The sequence below is a fragment of the Neopelma chrysocephalum genome, unplaced genomic scaffold (genome assembly GCF_003984885.1).
Source record: "Neopelma chrysocephalum unplaced genomic scaffold, ASM398488v2 Primary Assembly neopelma1_91, whole genome shotgun sequence".
Classification (NCBI taxonomy): domain Eukaryota; kingdom Metazoa; phylum Chordata; class Aves; order Passeriformes; family Pipridae; genus Neopelma; species Neopelma chrysocephalum.
This window is the reverse complement of record NW_020897753.1, coordinates 2655982-2674433: the sequence shown is the minus strand read 5'-3', so window position 1 is coordinate 2674433 and position 18452 is coordinate 2655982. Positions and strand designations below refer to the sequence as shown.

At 46.6% G+C, this 18452-nt stretch overlaps 2 protein-coding genes across 3 annotated transcripts in view; one reads left to right on the top strand and one right to left on the bottom strand.

Moving 5' to 3' along the window:
- The window catches only part of PAK5 (p21 (RAC1) activated kinase 5), a 313912-nt gene that overhangs the window by 224744 nt on the left and 70716 nt on the right, over nt 1-18452 (bottom strand). The window lies entirely within an intron of this gene.
- The window catches only part of SNAP25 (synaptosome associated protein 25), a 60564-nt gene continuing 45765 nt past the window's right edge, over nt 3654-18452 (top strand). Inside the window, exon 1 of one of the 2 annotated variants that reach the window (XM_027693410.1) lies at nt 3654-3789. The gene's annotated coding sequence lies outside the window, so the exon portion shown is untranslated. The remainder of the gene's footprint in view (nt 3790-18452) is intronic. The other variant, XM_027693409.1, reaches the window with a different exon arrangement.

Genomic DNA, 18452 nt, shown 5'->3' with positions numbered 1-18452 from the left:
AGACAGTAATCAGGAAATCAGTGGGGACTCATCTCTGAAGGTTGATGTTAAAATCATATTTTAAATCTCTCTATTTTTGAACATAAGCCTCAGAGGAATCTTGGCTTGGCTTGAAGTGGAGCACCTGATCATAGACAGGTCCTTAAAAAAGCCCACAGCTTAGCTGTATGTCTAGAGATCCTGAAATTGCAGGGGAGAATCAGGCCCAGCCATTCCCTGAAATTTAATCAGAAGCAGCCTGGGGCACACAGATGCAAGTACCGCTGATGGTCAAAATTCAGTAGTTACATAAACAGCAGTGAATGACAGAAAATAACTGGGAGTTCTGCATAAAGGGCTTGATCCTCAAACTATTCTTATCACACTGCCCATAACAGATTAGGGCATGGCATCTAAGACTGGAAAATGCAGAAAGTGGAGAAGCTGTGAAATGTTCAGGCCAAAGGATGTACATTTTTCCTCTGTTTTTTGCTTTATGCCTAGTTCAGTTCATTTCCCAGCCACATACTTGAGGCATAGATGGGCAGTGCTGGGATAAACAAGATATTTCCCTCTCTGCTGAGAAAAAAATAAAGAATGGAAATGTCTGAGGAAGCTGGAGGGAATTGAGGCAGACTTTGTGTCACAACCGGCTCCAGGAGAGCCCAGGAATTAACATCCAGGACCCGGTGGCACTGTCAGCACTGTGGTGTTTTGCTCACTTAGCTGCCTCACAGCCCAGCTTGGCAGCACCCAGGAGTGTGTGTTGGAGGCTGAGGGTGATGCTGTGACAGCCAGGAAGCTCCCACTGCCCACAGACCTCAAATCGTGGCCAAAACAAGGGCTGTTCTTTCCCCCTCTGAACCTGCTGCAGGCTCTGCCTGCTCTGCCCTTTGCTGGCTCCTGGCTGGTAACGTGGGAACCCACATCATGTCCCTCTCATTCAGGAAAGTGTGTTCCCTGTCTCATTATTCATGGGCTGTGCCCACAGGTACCAGTTGTTCAGCCTGCTCAATATTCGCCTGAATAATTACGAATGAGCTGAATCATTCTTAGACCAAATTCCGGTTTTCTATCTCCTCCTTCCTCATTTATAGGCTTTGCTTCTCACAGCTCTCCTGAACACAGTGTGAAATGAGCGTTCAAGTACTATGGGATAGAGTAAAAAAAAAAATCCCCATGTACTTTTTCTTTTTTTCGTTTTTAAACCATCCTCAAAAAGATGCTAAAGAATCAGCTAAAATTGCTTAGTAGCACTTATTGCGACAGAAATCCTAGTGCTTTGGTGCAAAAGGCTGCCCCCCTCTGCATCTCCCAGGATAGAGGCATCTGTGTTCCTGAATGACACAGGATATATCCCTTCCCTCTCTCAGAATGACTGTAGGAAAGGTAGTTGTTCCTACTAAGCTTATTGGGCGACGTTCGTGATCTCTTTGATGATTCTGTCCTATGTTGTTTTATTAAAATACATGATTTCTGCTGCAGCAGAGCTTGAAAATGAATCTTAAATTGAACACAGTTTTCTCACTGAAACCTACCTTTTATCCTGCTCCCACTCCCTCCCTGCTTTCTCTTCCTTTTTCCATCCCTTATCCCTCTTTCCCCAAGTTATGCTGCATTTTATTTTGCCTTCACTTCATTTTCCTCCCTGGCTTTTGATAAAAGGAGCCAAATTCATCCCTGCTGGTATCCAATGGACTGAAATTCTTCTCAAAGGCGTTATTGGGCTGAATCCAAGCCCAGCCAGCATTTTGCAGTGCTGGTGGCTTAGTCAAAACAGCAGTTTATAATTTCTCTTTTCCTTCCCTTATCTACCGTTAAGATGAATTATTAATAAGTACTAGTATTGCTCTCTGAAAAATCCTACTTTATTTCAAAACCACCTATCAGACAAGCTGTCTGACTGAAAATTCCTTTTTAACTTTCCGTGTGTGCTTGGAACTCGCACAGTGCGTGTGCACAGACAGCCTAGATTTCAGATCAGGGCTCACTCTGGGATTCCTCCTGCCATCTGCAGTGCTCACCTAACCCAAGTGCTGGGCACGGTTAACCCGTGCGTGAGCCGGCCAGGAAAGGTTTGTTTTTCCAGATTGTCGTTTATGACGCTAAATCTGCTTCCCAATCAGGCTGCTGTTCCAGATCCCTCACCTGGAGGGGGGGAGGTGTCTGCACAGCGTTAATCTGATGCTGTTAGTCTGTGTTTACAGCCCTCAAACCTGACAGGTTCCCTCCTTCCCTGCGGTTTCCGTGTGCACAGCTCATTAGATACTCTAATGCAGCAGGAAGCCCCTCTTGCCTGAGAATTCCTTTGTCGTATATTTAGCAAACTTTTGACTGCTTTCCTTCAAATGAGACTGAAGGACATATTTTCGTAGGAGAGGGTGCGACTCACAAAGCACGATCTACAGTCACGTTTTTCTGTGGGGAACTACAGAGCAGGGGAGGAGGAATCACCCGCAGTTCTCTCTCCTTCTCCCCCGCGCTTTCCCTTCCCTCCCCTCCCCGTCCCTCCCCCACGCCCATACAACCATAACACGAGATGAACGCGCTCCAAAATACAGCTGCATCGTCTTCCCTCTCTTCCGGTTTTCCTTGCCTTGGCAAAAGTGGAGGGGGGGGGGGAGAGATATGATGAGGATGGAATTATCGCTAATGCGGGACTGATGTTTTGACTCTGTGCGATCCACAGACTGTTTAGAAAAGCCTGTACCAGGATGTCGGAGTTAAACACAGCCAGTGCTCGGTTATTGCTCACAGGAGAGGCTCAGACAGAGGAGAGAGAGGCATCTGTGGGACTGGATGGTTCCATAAATGAACGCACTAAGGCTTGTGGGATGACAGGGAAAGGATGACTGAGGTTACGAAAGGGAGCATCGCACTTCGGCTGCAATCCCCATCCTTCATTAAATTCCCCATTAAGAGATAAATTTTACAAATATACACGGTTTTGTATGAAATGAAAGGATTTCCTTCCCATTAGAAATCACACTGGAGACAGCTCCATTTGCTCCAAATTAGGTACACTCTGAATGAATATTTTAATTAATCCATGATAAATCAGCCAGGCTCTTTCCTGGAACAGAGCTACCGTTTCCCACCTCGGCAGCAGTGGGATGTGTTCACTCTGCTCTGTGAGTGTAGGTGCCCAGGCTTTTGTTTGTTTTTAATTTCTCTCTTTTTTTTAACCTGTCCCTCAAATGATCAGTTACAACACATGCCCTCAACCATGGATTTCCTTGCGTTTGGCTGCTCCTACTTAGGCGGGAGGAGGGAGGAGAGTGGGGGAATAACCAGATTAACACACCCAGACCCCTGGCAGGACGTTCTGAGACATAAAAAGAGGGGAGAAGAAGGAAGAATTCACACATAAAAATAGAAGCCCACGTAGATTGGCCATATATGGAGTACCGGGGACTTCAGAGGGATACCCTCTTCGGACCACCCCTTGGCGGAGGGAATCGCTGCTGCGGGAGGGCCCCTCGCCCCCCTCCCCGGCTCGGCGGCCGCGCTCAGCCCCCTGCCCCGACCCCGGCGGCGGGGAGGCGGCGGCGGGAGGCGGCGGGGCCGGCGGAGCGCGGAGCGGTGCGGCGGCGATGACTCAAGCGCGCCCAGCCCGCTCTGCCCCCTCCCGCTCCCCCCGCCGGGGACGGCTATTAAAAGCTGCTGACGTAGGAGCGGACGGCCATCTTTGATGAGGGCACGGCTCCCGCTCCATTGAAGAAGGAGCCCCGCGGAGGTCAGCAGCGCCTGTCCTTGCCTCCCGTCCAGCTGCCGCGCCGACCCCGCCGCGCCGCGCTTCCATCGGCACAGGTAAAGGTGGGACACCGCCGCGGGCACCGCCGGTACGAACGGGGGTGGTATCAACGAAAATGAAATGGAAAAAAAAAAAAAGGATGTGTTTAAAGAGGGACCCGTTCGGCTGTTTTTGTCTCCAGCCTCCGGGCTGCTGCGGGCACGGAGGAAGGCAGGGAGAGGGGGGTAATTTCGCCGCCAGCCTCATCGCCGGCTGCAGGCAGCCGGGCTGTGCCTCTCGGCCGTGCGGGCAGCAGGAGGCCGGTGGGGAAGGGAAGGTCGGAGGAGAAGGGGAACCAGCGCCATTCCCAGCTCGGAGCGGGAAGAAGGGTGTGCGGGCGCTCTGCGCTGCAGGGCCGGACCGGGCTGTGCCGCCCGGGGCACTGCAGCGCCCGCACCGCGCCGGGGCTGCGGCGGCGCTTCAGCACCGCGGACAGCGCCGGGGCCGCGCCGGGACCGGGGGGGAAATATTCCTGTGTGTTTGTGCGTGTGCGTGTCTGTATATATATGTGAGTGTGTGTGTGTGTTTCTCCCTGTGCGTGTGCGCCTGTGTGTGTGTCTATGTATGTATATATATACATGTCTCTATATATATATCTGTGTGTGTGTTCAGCACCGCGGAGAGCGGCGCGGGAGCCGTGGCGGAGCCCCCCCGGCGGCAGCGGGGGCGGCCGTGCTGCAGCGCCCTGCGGCTCCGCGCCCCCCGCCCCGGGGCTGCCCCCCCGGACAGACCCCGCCGCGCCGCACGGGACTGGGAAGCGATTCCCGACTCGCTCATTCCAGGACAGGACCGCGGGCGGGAGCAGTTGTGGTTGTGCAGCGAAGAGGGCGAAATAAAATTAAAATAATAATAATAATAATAATAATAATAAAGGCAAATAGCTTTAGTTCCTGAAATTAATGGGCGCTTGGCACTTCGGCCCCTCTCCCCGGCGAGGTGTTTGTGTAAGGGAAGCCGGGGGGTTACGTAACGCGAAGCCCGCGGGGTCCCTCCGGGGCCGGGCAGTGCCCACGGGGACCACCGGCCGCCCCCTGGGGCTTCCCCGCGCCCGCGGCGGCTCCGCGCTCCGGCCCCTCGGCGCCCTCCCCTTGGCGCCGCTGCCCCTCGGGCGCCTCGGGCACTCGGTGCCGCGGGCTCCGGTGCCCCTGTGCGGTGGGGCGGGGGGGCTGAGCTCCGTCCCGGCCCCCCCTCCCCGCTCTCCGCGCTGCGGAGCGGTGCGGAGCCGCCGCCTTATGTAACGCGGGCTGCCCCGTCACGGCTCCTGGCCCCGCTCCCCCGGCGATGTCCCCTCCGCCCGTCCTCCCCGCTCCCCGGCACCGCAGCCTCCCCGAACCCCTCGGTGCGGCGAAGTTGGTAACTTCGCCGCTTTTTCTGCGGGGCGAACAAACAAGAGGAGAAAAGGGGGATTGGGCTGCGTGTCCAGACACTGCGCTGCGTAGCTGCGTCAAAGCGGGGCCGCGGGATCTGCCAGATTTACGTGCTTGGCTTGAATAATTGCTGCCGGTTTCGTTCCCAGCTGAAAAGCGGGGGGTGAAGGGGGGGCTGGTCTGTGGTGCAGCCCGGGGGTGGCGGAGCAGCCCCACAACCCGTACCCGTCTGCTGCCAGCCCTGGCCGCAGCATCCGCAAGGACATGCCCGTCCCACATCCCCCATGTCGTCCCAGCTCTGGGCACGGAGCTGCTCCCGCACCGACCATAGCAGCATGAGGGTGATGTGGGGCAGCCACCCCTGTGGGTGGCAAGAGAAGGGATGGAGCCATACGGGAATTGAGAGCTCCGACGGGTGTAGCTATGGGAAGTGATTCTCTCCTAGGCCCCCATCTCCCTGCAGGTCCCTGCATCATGGGCATGGACACCAGTCCAGGGAAAAGCAGCAGTGGTTTTCCATTGCTGCTGTGTAGCACAGAAGGGGTCAGCCAGGAGGTGACCACTGAAGAGTTTGATCCCTTGGATGGATGCCAAAAAGATAACAGAGGTGACCAAACCAAAGGTGCAGGCAGGCCTGATTTGCAAAAGCAAAAGCTGGAGGCTCCCTCTGAAGTCAGGAGGAGTTGCAGAAACTCAGCACATTACGAAACAAAATGCAGCTAAATAGCAACCCCCAAAGAAATGCAGCTTAACTTTCTTTCTGCAGCTAACTAGAAAATTAGAGTGGCATTTCCAAGAGCACTCCGGACCAGGCTCTGTGTCCACTGAACTCATGGGGGCAGTGAAAGAAAGAACAGCAGAATCCAGCCACTACTGAACCCTCAAAACACACCTAATGAGATGCAGCTCCAGTTTGCAGATTTATTACACTGGAGGTGGGAGCTGCTTTTCAGGTCAAGGGAAAGCTTTTCATTTGTCTCCCTATGCTTTAGGTACGGCAACAAATAGCAAGACTGAAGTGCTGAGGCAGATAAAGCACGGTCTGTACCTAATGCTTGCACTGCTTTAACTGAGTGAGGTAACAAAACAAAATACTTTCCTGTCAGCGTGAACAACTTCAGCGATTTTTATGTCTCTGTGCCACAAGGCTACAGCTGCTGCATTTGTAGCAACCCTCGGGGAAAAATGGAAAGTACATGGCATGGTGTAGGGCTCGCTTTTTTTAATTATTTCTTCTCTCAGGAATGAAGGGAAGAAACTGTTTTACCTCTGCTTTGGCTTGTTGTCACACAATTACTCTTTTCCTTGTAATTTTTTCTCAAATCTCTGTCATAACTCTTTATGATATAAGGATGGTACTTTCACCTGCACATATTTATACACACACACACACTCATTTCAGAGATTTCTGGAGTTCTAAGCTGGGTACAACTACAACAGATGCAGACTGACTTTGCAGCTTTCCCTGGGCAGAGCGCATTTTTCTGTCTGTGGACTTTCATGCCCTACTACCAATGCAGTCACCTCTGGGCTGGGCCAGTGCCAGGCAAGCTGTAACAAGAGACTTGTTCAACCGTTTTAGAGCGTCCAACAGAGACAAGAATAATGCTTTGCTTGAGAGCTGCAGCAGGATGCAGATCTCGGGTAGATCAGGATTACCTCTAGGAAGCTGGACTTTGGAGCGGGCACCAGGGCTCATATATTTACTCCTGGGAGTGCTGGATACAGTTTGTTGAGGCCATAAGTTGTCAAAGAATAGTTTATTATTTTTTAGCTCATTATTTTTGAGCCTTCAGTGATATCTTTAACTCTGGCTTTCTTGCCTACTGACCTTGCAGATTTAGCTTGCTGCATCATATTGCAACCAGCAGTTCTCTAAAACACACAAGTGATATTCCTAGTTCTAGTCTGTCACCCCCTTGTTACTCCCTCCACAAATGCTTAGATACACACACTCCCACCAGCAAAATCTGCCTCTCATCAGATCACAGTTTTCAATATGCTGTCCCACATCCCACTAAATTTTCTAGGACTTTCCTTTCCACCGAGCACAAAGGCAAGTCAACTTCATAGGCTCAAAATATTTCTTCCTGCTTTTGTGATGGCCCCATGGCTGACACTGTGAGACTCAGAAGTGGAATTGAATGGCCTAGGGGAAGTGTTTGAACTACTTGCCCTGTTATTTTAGAAGGAAATTTAGCTTTGCCTTTAAATCTCTCATTTTGCTCACTTGCTATTTCCTCATCTTCGTGCTGACCTACAATCCTCTTTTGATTCCTGCTAAAGACCACCAGGATAAAAGGCACACAAACTGAGGCATTGGGACCCTGATGATTGTCGACTTCTGATTTTGATTATTCCAAGGAGTTCAATCCAAAGTCAGTTCAAATCAAGGAAAACACTTACTTCCCTGCACATCATTCTGTGGACTTGCAATGGAACATCGAGCAGTTTAGGTTTTTCAAAGGGAAACAAGTGCTGTGTACATGTTCCCTCTGAAATATACTGGCACTCAGTAGTTCTAAAGAGAATCCAGTCATTGCATTGTAACTTTTTTATTTTCTTTCTTTCTTTTTCTTTTAATAATGAGAGATATGGTATCTTATCTTCCTCACTGGAAAAAGCTGAATTCTACTACAAGCACAGGGAGGAGAAGAAGGAAATGCCAAGTAATTAATCATGGCTGTTCCTGGCCTTTGAAAGCTGAAAGTTATTGCTGACCAATCTGTGCTCTGCTTGGCTATTGAATAGATTTTTAATTTTTTTTTTCAGAGCTAACAATGCTCTATTTCACTTTTTTTAAATGGGATTTAACTTATTATTGTGGCCCTTTGTTAATTAGTGTGATTAGCATAACTGAGTGCTGTGCTACACCACAGGCAGATAAGCTCCCGAGCTGGGGCTCCCCATTCATGTTTTAAACCCGAAATGGGTGTATTTGCTGAAGGAGCAGCTCTTCTAAAAATAGAAGTCACTTGAAATGCCATTCCCCCCCCCCAACCCTATTTTTCACCAGCTTGGTTCCATTGTCAGAGCTCCTCACAGCTGAGGCTCACACAGTCACTCTGCCTCAGAAATGGTGACACTGAGCAGTGATGAGGCAGCGGAGGAGGAATCCTGCACGTTGTGCCTCTACTTCAGGTTGGGTTCTGCTGCACTCTGCTGGTACATAACACCAGCAGAACTTTTTATGTGGTGTAAAACCCAGCATACAGCTGAGTTTCACCTCAGTTCAGAAAAAGTCAGAAATTCTTAGAGTAGACATTCGTTTTTCTTTCAAGCTGGGCTGTCGTGTGAGGTTTTCCTGCATTCCAATAAATACACAGGAAAATGATGCTTCTTCCATCAAGTTTTTTAAGGCAATATTCTTAGTGTTTGAGGCATAGTATTGGTAGAGTAGAAGTATAAAAGAAAGCAAAGCCGAGTCTCACTGTACGTGTTTTTGAAAGAGAAAGAGGGGAACTGCTCTTACATGTTTTCATTATAATTATAGTGTTCTTTGTGCTTTTGGTATAACAAAGTTATTGTGCCAGAGTTTACTGGTAGAATCCATGAGCGAAATTATAGTTATCATAGCCTGTGTCAGTGCTAACAACTCAAATTTATATCCTAGATATTACAAAAGGATGCCCCACGTAGGTGACTTTCGCAATTAATGCAAGATTTGCTATTTTTTACTCAAAACCTACCAGTTATCAGCGAGATGTTCATACAAGGCACTGCAGAGTGCTTGGTAGGGCACATTTGTAATTTTACATTGATCACTTCTATCTCCCACCTTTTCTCAGTAGCATTCCTCTGAAAACCCCAGGCAGCAAATCTCCAAAGGCTTTCACAGTCACTAGCCTGTCAAACAGACTAGAAGACTGAAGTGAAGAGGATCTGAAGGCTCTGTTCACTTCACAGCTCTGGTGTTTGTCATGATGTATTTATTTGTTATATTTACTCTCCACCCAAAGGAGATGAATTCTGATCTGAATTGCAATACAGTTGTAGCAGAAGTAGTAATTTTGTTTTTCCTTTTGTATAAACCAGTTATTTGGAAGATGTACCAACCTTTCCTTTGGTTCTTTTTACCTCTCCTGGAAATTATAGTTCCCAGTGGAACTGTGCAGATGCCAGTTCCTTGATCTGCCTTACAGAGGTAAATATATTTCCTCCAGCTACTCTAAAAAATTTCACGAAACAAAAGTATACTTCAATAGAGCTGATCTGTCAAAATAGTGTTACCATTCATTGATTCTTTTTTTAAACAGGAACAGAAGCCTTCCATGCATATTTAAGCATCTTTTAAAATAAAAGATCCTAAAATTAGCTTCACCATGCTTTAGATGCAAATGAAAGTTTTCTTTCTCCTCCCTGCTGTAGTATTTTTTGGTTCAGTCTGGTCCTCATTCACATCCTCAGGCACCTCACCATTCACCCCAAAGGGATTTAGCCAAGCTTGCATTCCTGCAGGCACCAGGGAATTGCTGTTTCATTCAGCCCAGTGCTGCTCCTGCCTGGAGCCTCTGCACCATCCGTGCACACGTGGACACAAACCTCCCCGAGCTCAGGGCTGACCCCGACAGCCACTGACATTGTTAGCAGAGAAATTTCTGTTCTCTGGTTATTAGGCACAGACATCTCTTAGGAATAATTTGTTCTCGCAGAGAACGGTAAAAGGCTCTTGCAATTTATTGAACTGGAGAAGTTCAGTAACATCTGAACCTCGGATGTGGTGGGTTGGTGATTAAAACACTGGGGCTGCACCCAGAATATCTGCATTCGTGTGCAAGTATCACACATTACATAAATTTACCTTTGTCAAGTGCCTCAATTACCTCCATCCACAGAAGAAGAAACTGAGATTAAAACAACTTCTAGTTTGCATTCCTCAGCTTCAGATGTAGGATAAGTATCTCCTACCTTTGGAAAGATATTTTTATGTGTATTAGGGCTTAGCATTTTCCACTGCCTGGGGTCGGTGATGTAAAAATTAATACCTCTAAAATGCAACATCCTCCCAACAAAGGTGGTTATCATTTAGTTATCATTTGAGGGGGTGCTACACATGATTATCCCCTTCACATTAGTAAAAGGCTTGGCTGGAAGGTGCCATATAAACCCAGATTTTTAGTATTACATTCATGATAATAATGGAAGAAAGGGATCTCAGACCAGAAGGTAGATGCAACATTCACACTTTAGGTCATGCATAACACAAGACCAGGAGTTTGCCAGAGCTGTGCTTTTTACCAGAGCTGCATTAGGGCTGCAGGGGAGAGTGGGATTGAGTTCTCTCCCTTCGACAGCATCGGTTCTGAACTGGTAACACAGCAGCTGAATATACAGCCAGGGTACATTTTGTGAGTATTTGAGCATTTCAGCCAAACATTTGCTTTTCTGGAGAGTATTCACGTGAGTGACACTCAGGTGTGTGAAAAGCCCTCAAGAAACAAAGTAAGGTGTGGGAACCCAATTAAATTGGAATTCACCACCCGACTTCAAACAGCTGTTCTCCCCGGAGAAGGGTTTGTGTTATTTGCTCAGCTGGACAGAGACAGGTACTGCTTGCCTGGCCTTTTGAAGGATTTCCTACAGGTTTTTTGTCATGTTCTTGGAATATGGGGTTTGCAATTCCTGAAAACAGATGTCTTCTGTTGTACCAACGGCAGGAGCAAGAGGCAGGAAGGCCAAAGGCAGCAAAGGGTTTTAAGATGGCGCTTGGTGAATGCGCGGAGGGGATTATATGACGTAGCTGTTGGTGGTCACGGGAGACTAGACTTGATAAGTCTCTTTTCCTAACCTCTTTTCCTAAGAGGTTTTCTTATTTAACAAAAGAAAAAGAGAGGAGGGGAAAAAAAAATAAAGGCCTGGATGGTTCTTTGCTGTGGCGGAGCCCTGTCGGTTTAGTTCATTTTAGAGATGAGCACGTCAAGAGACACTGGAAAAAACCCTCGAGGCGCCAGGAATGCACTAAGTGGAATTGAAAATGCTCTAGACTGTCTTTGTAACGCAACAGTAGGGCCATCTGCAGGCTTTAGATTTTCAATATTAGCAAAGGGGTTTTATTATTTCAAACTATTGTGTCGTCTAGTTCCCTTTTTCTTAATTAACTGCTCTAAATAGTACAAAATAGCTGCTCCTGAAGCAACTTCCAGGCTCGGAAGATTGTTTTGTAAGCCTGGTAAACAAGAACAGGTGTGCACTTCTAACAGGCTGACAAATAAGAACACCAGAGAGCTGCAGACGTCACAAAAAAGGTGTTATCTACTGTAGTACCCCAATTTCCAGATTAGTGCCCAGGGCATTTAAGGTTACAGTATTAAGCAGGCTGATAGATGGTAGCATGTGACAGAAGAGCAAAGCAGCATCCCTCATCCTCTGGAGGCCTCAGTAACTACGCTGCCTTCTTGGTTCTTGGAGTTTGGGGTCTCCTCCCAGTCCTACCTCTACTTACCCAGCCTCAGCTCTCTACTCTCATCATATTCTCCAGATGCTCTGAGGGAAACCACTTTCTCAAGGGAGGGACATGTGGAGAAAGATTCCTTTCAGCTCCATTCAGGAGAGGGGGCTTGGTGTGCTGGTATGGACAGACAAGGCATTACAGGGAATGGGCCACCCAGAACACAAAGGGACAGAAGGGAAAGAGTAGGAAAACAGGAACACAGCACAGGTGGAGGTGAAGAGGTAACTCCAGCTCCTGGCTCCATAAGCACCCTCAGCTACAAGGGCTGCAGAGCTTCTCTCTCCTTTGACTGGTTCACTGAGTGAGAGGCCAGATGATGTTACCCACCAGTGAACTGAACACCCTATAAAACAGAACATCCCACAGGCTACAGGGCTGCTCCATATTAACTGCTTCTCCAGCAGTACAGTTATCCAGTTTTGATTTCAAAAATTGCCCACAGTGAAGAATATGACAATATATGGTTTTTAATTGAACAGTGAAATCCAATAAAATCTTTATTGTGGATGCAACTATTTATCTGCAAAGTTATTAAACTGCTACTGAGATTGATGAGCAGCTCTCCTGCTGCCATACTGTGATTTTCCCATGGCTACTCCTATTCCTTTATGGAGTAACATTTGTTTTCCTCTTTAGAGTTCGTATTCTTAAGCACCCCATTCTTTCCTAATCAGGATCCCATTATATTTCTTTCTTTCCTTGCCCCCAGAAAGCCTTCACTTGCACACAGAAGATTACTTACAAAACTTTTAAAAGATTCCCCAGTCTGGCAGGTGAAGAGATAAGACCCTGGTCCAATGGCCAGGACACACTCTGTGGTGCTGGAGATCAGATGTTCAAGCACACAATGTGAGACTCCAGAGCTGTTTACAGATTTCAGTTTCTTTACCTTCTGTTTGGGGTCTAGTCTGGTTTTGTGGTGACATTTCCAAGAAATGTGTTGTACACTCAGCTGTTCTCCAGACAACCTCTCTTCCATTCATGCCCGCAGCCAGAATCTATTTCTCAAAACAATGAATTTCCTGTAGTAGAGAAGTCAGAGACCTTTCAAAATTTAACCAGGCTTTCCAGTATTGTAAAACACGGTAGGCCAAATCCTGGGCTTAGAAGGGCTACTTTTGTCTTAACCAAAAAAATGATCCACTGAACCAGTAAAGCTGAAGGAGGGGAGAAGAGGATAAAAATGAGAATAAAATAACTAGGGAAATGAAAAAAAACCCACAAACCCAAACACACAAAAAAAGACAAAGCCCAGTAGACTAAAATAAGAGAAAGGACAGGATGGACTTTTTGATTAATTCTCTTTCTTGCTGTTCTTTGCGTATCAGCACACCAATGACTTACATCAAAAGACTTACATCAATACTCAAGTTTTTGATAGAGACATTTTAAAGGTGCCTTGAAGTGTTAGGTTATAAAACAGTCTCACCCCTGATGTCCAGTCTGCATCCCTTTAGCAGCCACAGCCTTCTGTTCAATCTTCGTGTTTCACAAGGCAGAGAGGGTGCAGAGGTGCCCCCTAACTCCCAATCTCAGTCTCACAGACACACACAGACACCAGGGTGGCAGTATTTGTGAGAACTGTCCCTCTATAGTGTCTCGGAGGCAAATAGCTGAGCAAAAGGATAACAACTGCTGTCCACTCACTGCGGTATTTGAGACGTGCACTTGCTCTGCAGCACTTCCATTGACAATAAAAGCAAACCAGTGTTTGTGATATCGCAAGGCAAAGCCCAGACCTCTTCCTTTTTTTTTTTTTGCTAGAAAGCCTAAAAAAGGCACTCTTTTCAAGTGTGTTAGAAATAGAAGGCTGTTTTAGAAGAGACATGAAGTTATCAGTGCAAATTAATAGCGCCAGATGGGGGGTTAAATTACTGCCTCACAGCTGAAGACATGAGAGTGAATGAAAGCGGTAGACTATAAAAAGGGCATCATCAGAAGTGATGAGATCCCACTGCGAGGTGGGATTTGTGAATGCCGTGCTTGTAAGCAGTTGCTCAGATGAATGGTTTTATGGGCTGGAGTGAGGGAGGGAAAGGAACAAAGTCATTTTGAAGATCATGTCTCCCAGTTTACTGCTTTGTTTGGGACAAGCTGTCCAGCGGGACAAGCTGCAATTAAATATTGTAGAGCTTGGTGTCCTGAGCTGGCACACAGGGCAGGGGAGAAATGTGGCTGTGGACTGGGTTTGCATGGCAAGGATTTGGGGGGATATAGGGGTGGCTTCTGTGAGAAGCTGCCAGAAGATTCCCTGGCTTCAATGGAGTCAGCACCAGCCGGCTCCAAAATGGAGCCATGAGTGGCAGTGGCGGGGCCTCTGGGATAACAGGTTTAAGAAGAGGAAAAAACTCCTGCGCCACAGCAATTGCAGCTGGAGAGAGGAGTGAGAATATGTGAGAAGAACAGCTCTGCAGACACCAAGGCGCTGGAGATTCCCCCATAGCCTGTGGTGCAGACCATGGTGAAGCAGGATGTTCCCCTTCAACCCATGCAGGTCTGTGGGGGAGGAGAGATCCACCTGCAGCCCATGGAGGACCCCACGCTGGAGTAGGTGGATGCCCAAAGGAGGCTGTGACTCTGTGGGAAGCCTGTGCTGGAGCAGGCTCTTGGCAGGAGCTGTGCACCCATGGAGAGAGGAGCCCACACTGGAGCAGGCTTGCTGGCAGGACTTGTGATCCCGTGGGGGACCTGCACTGGAGCAGCCTGTTCCTGAAGGACTGACCCTGTGGAAAGGGACTCACTCTGGAGCAGCCTGTTCCTAAAGGACTGACTCCATGCTGGAGCAGCTCCTGAACAACTGCAGCCTGTAGGAAGGAGCCAATTGGAGAATTTAATGGAGGACTGTCTCCCAGGAGAGGGACCCCACACTGGAGCAAGGGAGGAGTGTGAGGGGGAAGGAGCCACAGTCAATATGTGATAAACTGACCACAGCCCTCATTCCCTGTCCCTCTGCACCGCTGGGGGGAGGAGGTAGAGGTTTGGGAGTACAGCTGGGCCCAGGGAGGAGGGAGGGGCAGGAGGAAGGTGTTTTAAGATTTGGTTTTATTTATCATTATCCTACTCTGATTTGATTGGTAATAAATTAAATAACTTTCCCCATGCTGGGTCTGTTTTGCCTGTGACAGTAATTCCTGTGTGATCTTCCTGTCCTTATCTCAACCCACAAGCCTTTTGTTATATTTTCTCTCCCCTCTCCAGCTGAGGAGGGGAGTGACAGAGTGGCTTTGGTGAGCACCTGGTGTCCAGCCAGGGTCAACCCCCCACAGGCTGTTGAGGTGGGACAGCACTATCTGAGTCAGCTTCCAGAGCAACAGGGAGCTTTGCCAGGAAAACTCCAGGGTTAAGGGTGTTGTTACTGAAAAAGTGGCAGTTCTTACACTAAGAAAGCAATTCTTTAATATAGGTCTTTCTCAAAACTTTTCAGTGGAAAAGGAAGGTTTGTTTGGTCACAGTTGAGCACTTTTTCACTCTCTGGACACAGTAACCAGGAACTCCATTCAAGAAAAAACCGTCTTGAGTACAAACACTTTAATAATGGAGAGCTGTGTTACAAGGAGGACATGCTATGGAGCTGCTTCTCCTTTCTGAGGGAAGTGCACTGTGGAAGTGGAGCAAACAGTGCAGAAGAGAGGCTCAGGAAGCATTGAATGCCATTCTTCTCGTGCCCTAAGAAAACAGGGCTGCAATTGTGGTCTTTGCATGACACAACCAAGAGCACAACCCCTCCCTGAATCTCAGGGTTAACAGTGATTTAATTCTCACTGAAAAACTCGGCAGAAAGTCACATCTATACAAACATCCTGTGGACTATACCAGGCAGGAATGTAGTGTATTCTATAAAACCCTGAACAGGGCTCCTATAATAGGGATTTTGCTATGAATCACTGGGTGTCTAAAGGAGAACTTGGTCAGGTCCTGTCTCCAGCACGGCAGAGCAGAACTGACTCACCTCCACTGAATCAGTTTTTTAAGTCCAAAACAGAGGCAAGGCTGAGAAAAAGTGGCTCATCAGCACCTCAGCAGCCACGTGGCTGAGATCCTCTCAAGGTATGACGCAGTTCAAGAAGAAAGAGAACAATTTGCAGCAAACCAATTATATAGTGAAATCCCCGTCATTTCTCCGCGTTCTGGGAATGCTCATCACAGATTTCGATTTTTTCTTGACTTCATCTGAAATAATTTGATGAATCTTTTCTCAGAAAATAATTTCTAGATCTTCAGGCTGCTCATTGCACATATTCAAGGCTTGACCTGTCCATTTTGTACCCAGGGCTTCCTGCTCCCTTACTGAGTGTGCAAGGGAGGCTGATCAATATTCTTAACTAAATATTTCAAAAAGTGATGTTTTGGCAAGCATTTGTTCCAAGTAATTTTGCCCACAAGATTTTTAACAGGAACTTTAACAGAGGCACATAAAATAATACTGTTTTGAGGCTATTAAAAATCCAGAATTGCAGCTGGATATATGCTGTTCCTGTTTCCTCAGCTGAGTTGCCATGTTCACCTCTGCAGAAATAGCAACTGTCACAGCAGCAGTCACAAGAGATGCAGCCTGCAGAGAATCACATTGAGGAAAAAAAGAATATCTGGGACAGTGATTTAGCTTGTCTGGATTATAACGTTCCTCATAGATGCTTTAGCATTGTTAAAAGTCATCCTAAAGGAAGATGACAGGCTGTTCAGGCCTGCCAGGAGTAACACAGGGGAACAAATAGCTACTTCAGGAAGGCTAATATGGTATTATACAGGAAAAATCCTAAGCAAGTTCCTGGGAATGCTGGAACAAGAACATTCGACCTGGATTTTAGAAAATCCCTTTCTGTGCTGCCATATGTTGGAATATGGGGAAGAGCCACGAAACTGGCTTTGAACCAGTGAGGTGTAAAAAGTTTTTGGTGGTTGGGTGACAGGCTCATTTTCACAAACTTGTGGTCACTCTGAGAAGGGACATAGCAAACAAGATGCAGGGGATCACAAAAAATAAAAAGTCCGTCTCAAGCTGGGAGTGGATTGTTTTGAGCTGAGTTAGAGATGTGACTATTTAAAAAAAATTAACAGGACTGCCAGGACCTGTCTCTCTTCAAAGGAAAAGAAGACAAATGCATGTGGACTTGTGGGGGTCAGCAGCAATCTGGCATTATTTGAGCAAATGAAACACGCTGCAGGACTGCCAAATACAGATGGACCAAAGGGGAATGTCCAGATGTAACTGCAGATGTCAGAGGAAATTAAGCCGCTCACTTGTGCTTGTGATTCAAGGAGTTCCATTTCTAGGTCAGATGACAGCTTAGTTGGCCATTAAAGCAAACATCTCTGACTTCCCTTGAAGTTTTCTGCCTAGAACTCATGAAAAAGCAAAGGACAAGTGCCGTTTTTATGGGAAGCACATTGTAAAGCCATGTGAAGGATTATACTTAGGGAGGTAAACAATGAACTAAGGAAGCAGGTTCTTAAAGGATGAGGTTCTTTAGTACTCAATAAAAAAGATAAATTGAAAGAAGAGTTTCAAATATTTCTTGTCACTGTGAAAGCCAATATTGCCAGTTTTGCATGTGTGAAAATGTAAATACAATTATTGTTGTTTGCGATTAATTAGATTCATGAGTAAACTACCAGTAAAGTTTATTCATCTATGCTGTTGTGGTGTCCTGTTGAATGATATCCTGGTATAGTTGTGAAATGTGGGTCAATGAGGGATGAACTGCTTGTTTAATAAATCAGACCAGTAAGGAATATAGAAATATTTTAATCAATGCTGTTGAAATTAATTTGTTTCAAAATTCAATCACCTCACTCTGTATAAATATCTTCATTACTGCTTAAACTACTTAGTATTTCTCACAGGAGGACATGTCAATTATATGGTAAAATCTGAAAGCTCAGAATGGAAAATATTTGGGGGAAATTCAGTATTTTAAATGAGAAATGTTATCCATTTTTTACCTATTCCAATGCCTGAGAGAACAGTACTTCCCTCCAGAAGCAACATAACCTGTAGCATCTGATTTGGTAGCTGGCTAACTACAGATTGTACAGAATGTGTGACAAGGTAGTCAGATCCCCAGGCAGTGAAAACAGGCCTTGGATTTGCTAGAGGAAAGGAAAGGAATCATTTTTGTCAAAGCTCTGAAAAGGATAAGTGTAATTTTTAGAAATAAATATTTGCACCCTTTTTTTCCATCATATTCTGCAAAGCTTCCATTTACGTAAGAAATGAAGAGTTTTAATCTTCTTAGTAAGCTTTTTGATCATTATTTGGTTAGTTTATAAAATCAGTATATTGCACATTCCGAATGAAATGGGAAACTTTTTATTGTTTCTCTGCTTACGTGTGTCAGTCTCTGTGTCTGGCACGAGTTTAGTTCAGCTCCTGCCAAAGAGTCTGTACTGATGAATGACATTTGTTCTATTGTTTAGTCCAAACCCCCCTAACGCACTTAGACTGATTATAGACTTCAGAGCCAGGAAACACTGACATACAGTCACAACTGGAGGGAGAAGGGGACAAAGTTTTTTTGTTTGTGCTCTGGAGATGTTAAAAAAGCCTTTCCAGCCTCAGACAGAAATGTAGTGGAAGTGGGAAATGTTTACATCTCATTTTTGGATGAGATGAAGAAGATGAAGACTAATTTGGGCTTCTCATGGCTCAGCCATTTCTGGAGATGATGCATCAGATGTCTGGGATAATATGGAAGCTGTGGTTGTCAGCCTCTAACGCAGGTTCCTGTCTCTTCTGGAAGTGGCATTAAACAAAATATATGGCCTTGAAATTTATATTGTTTGGAATAGCAGGTGCTGTCCAGGGTTCAGAAAGAAGGATCTCTTTTAAAACAATAAATGGCTGGAGAAATCATATTTTAAT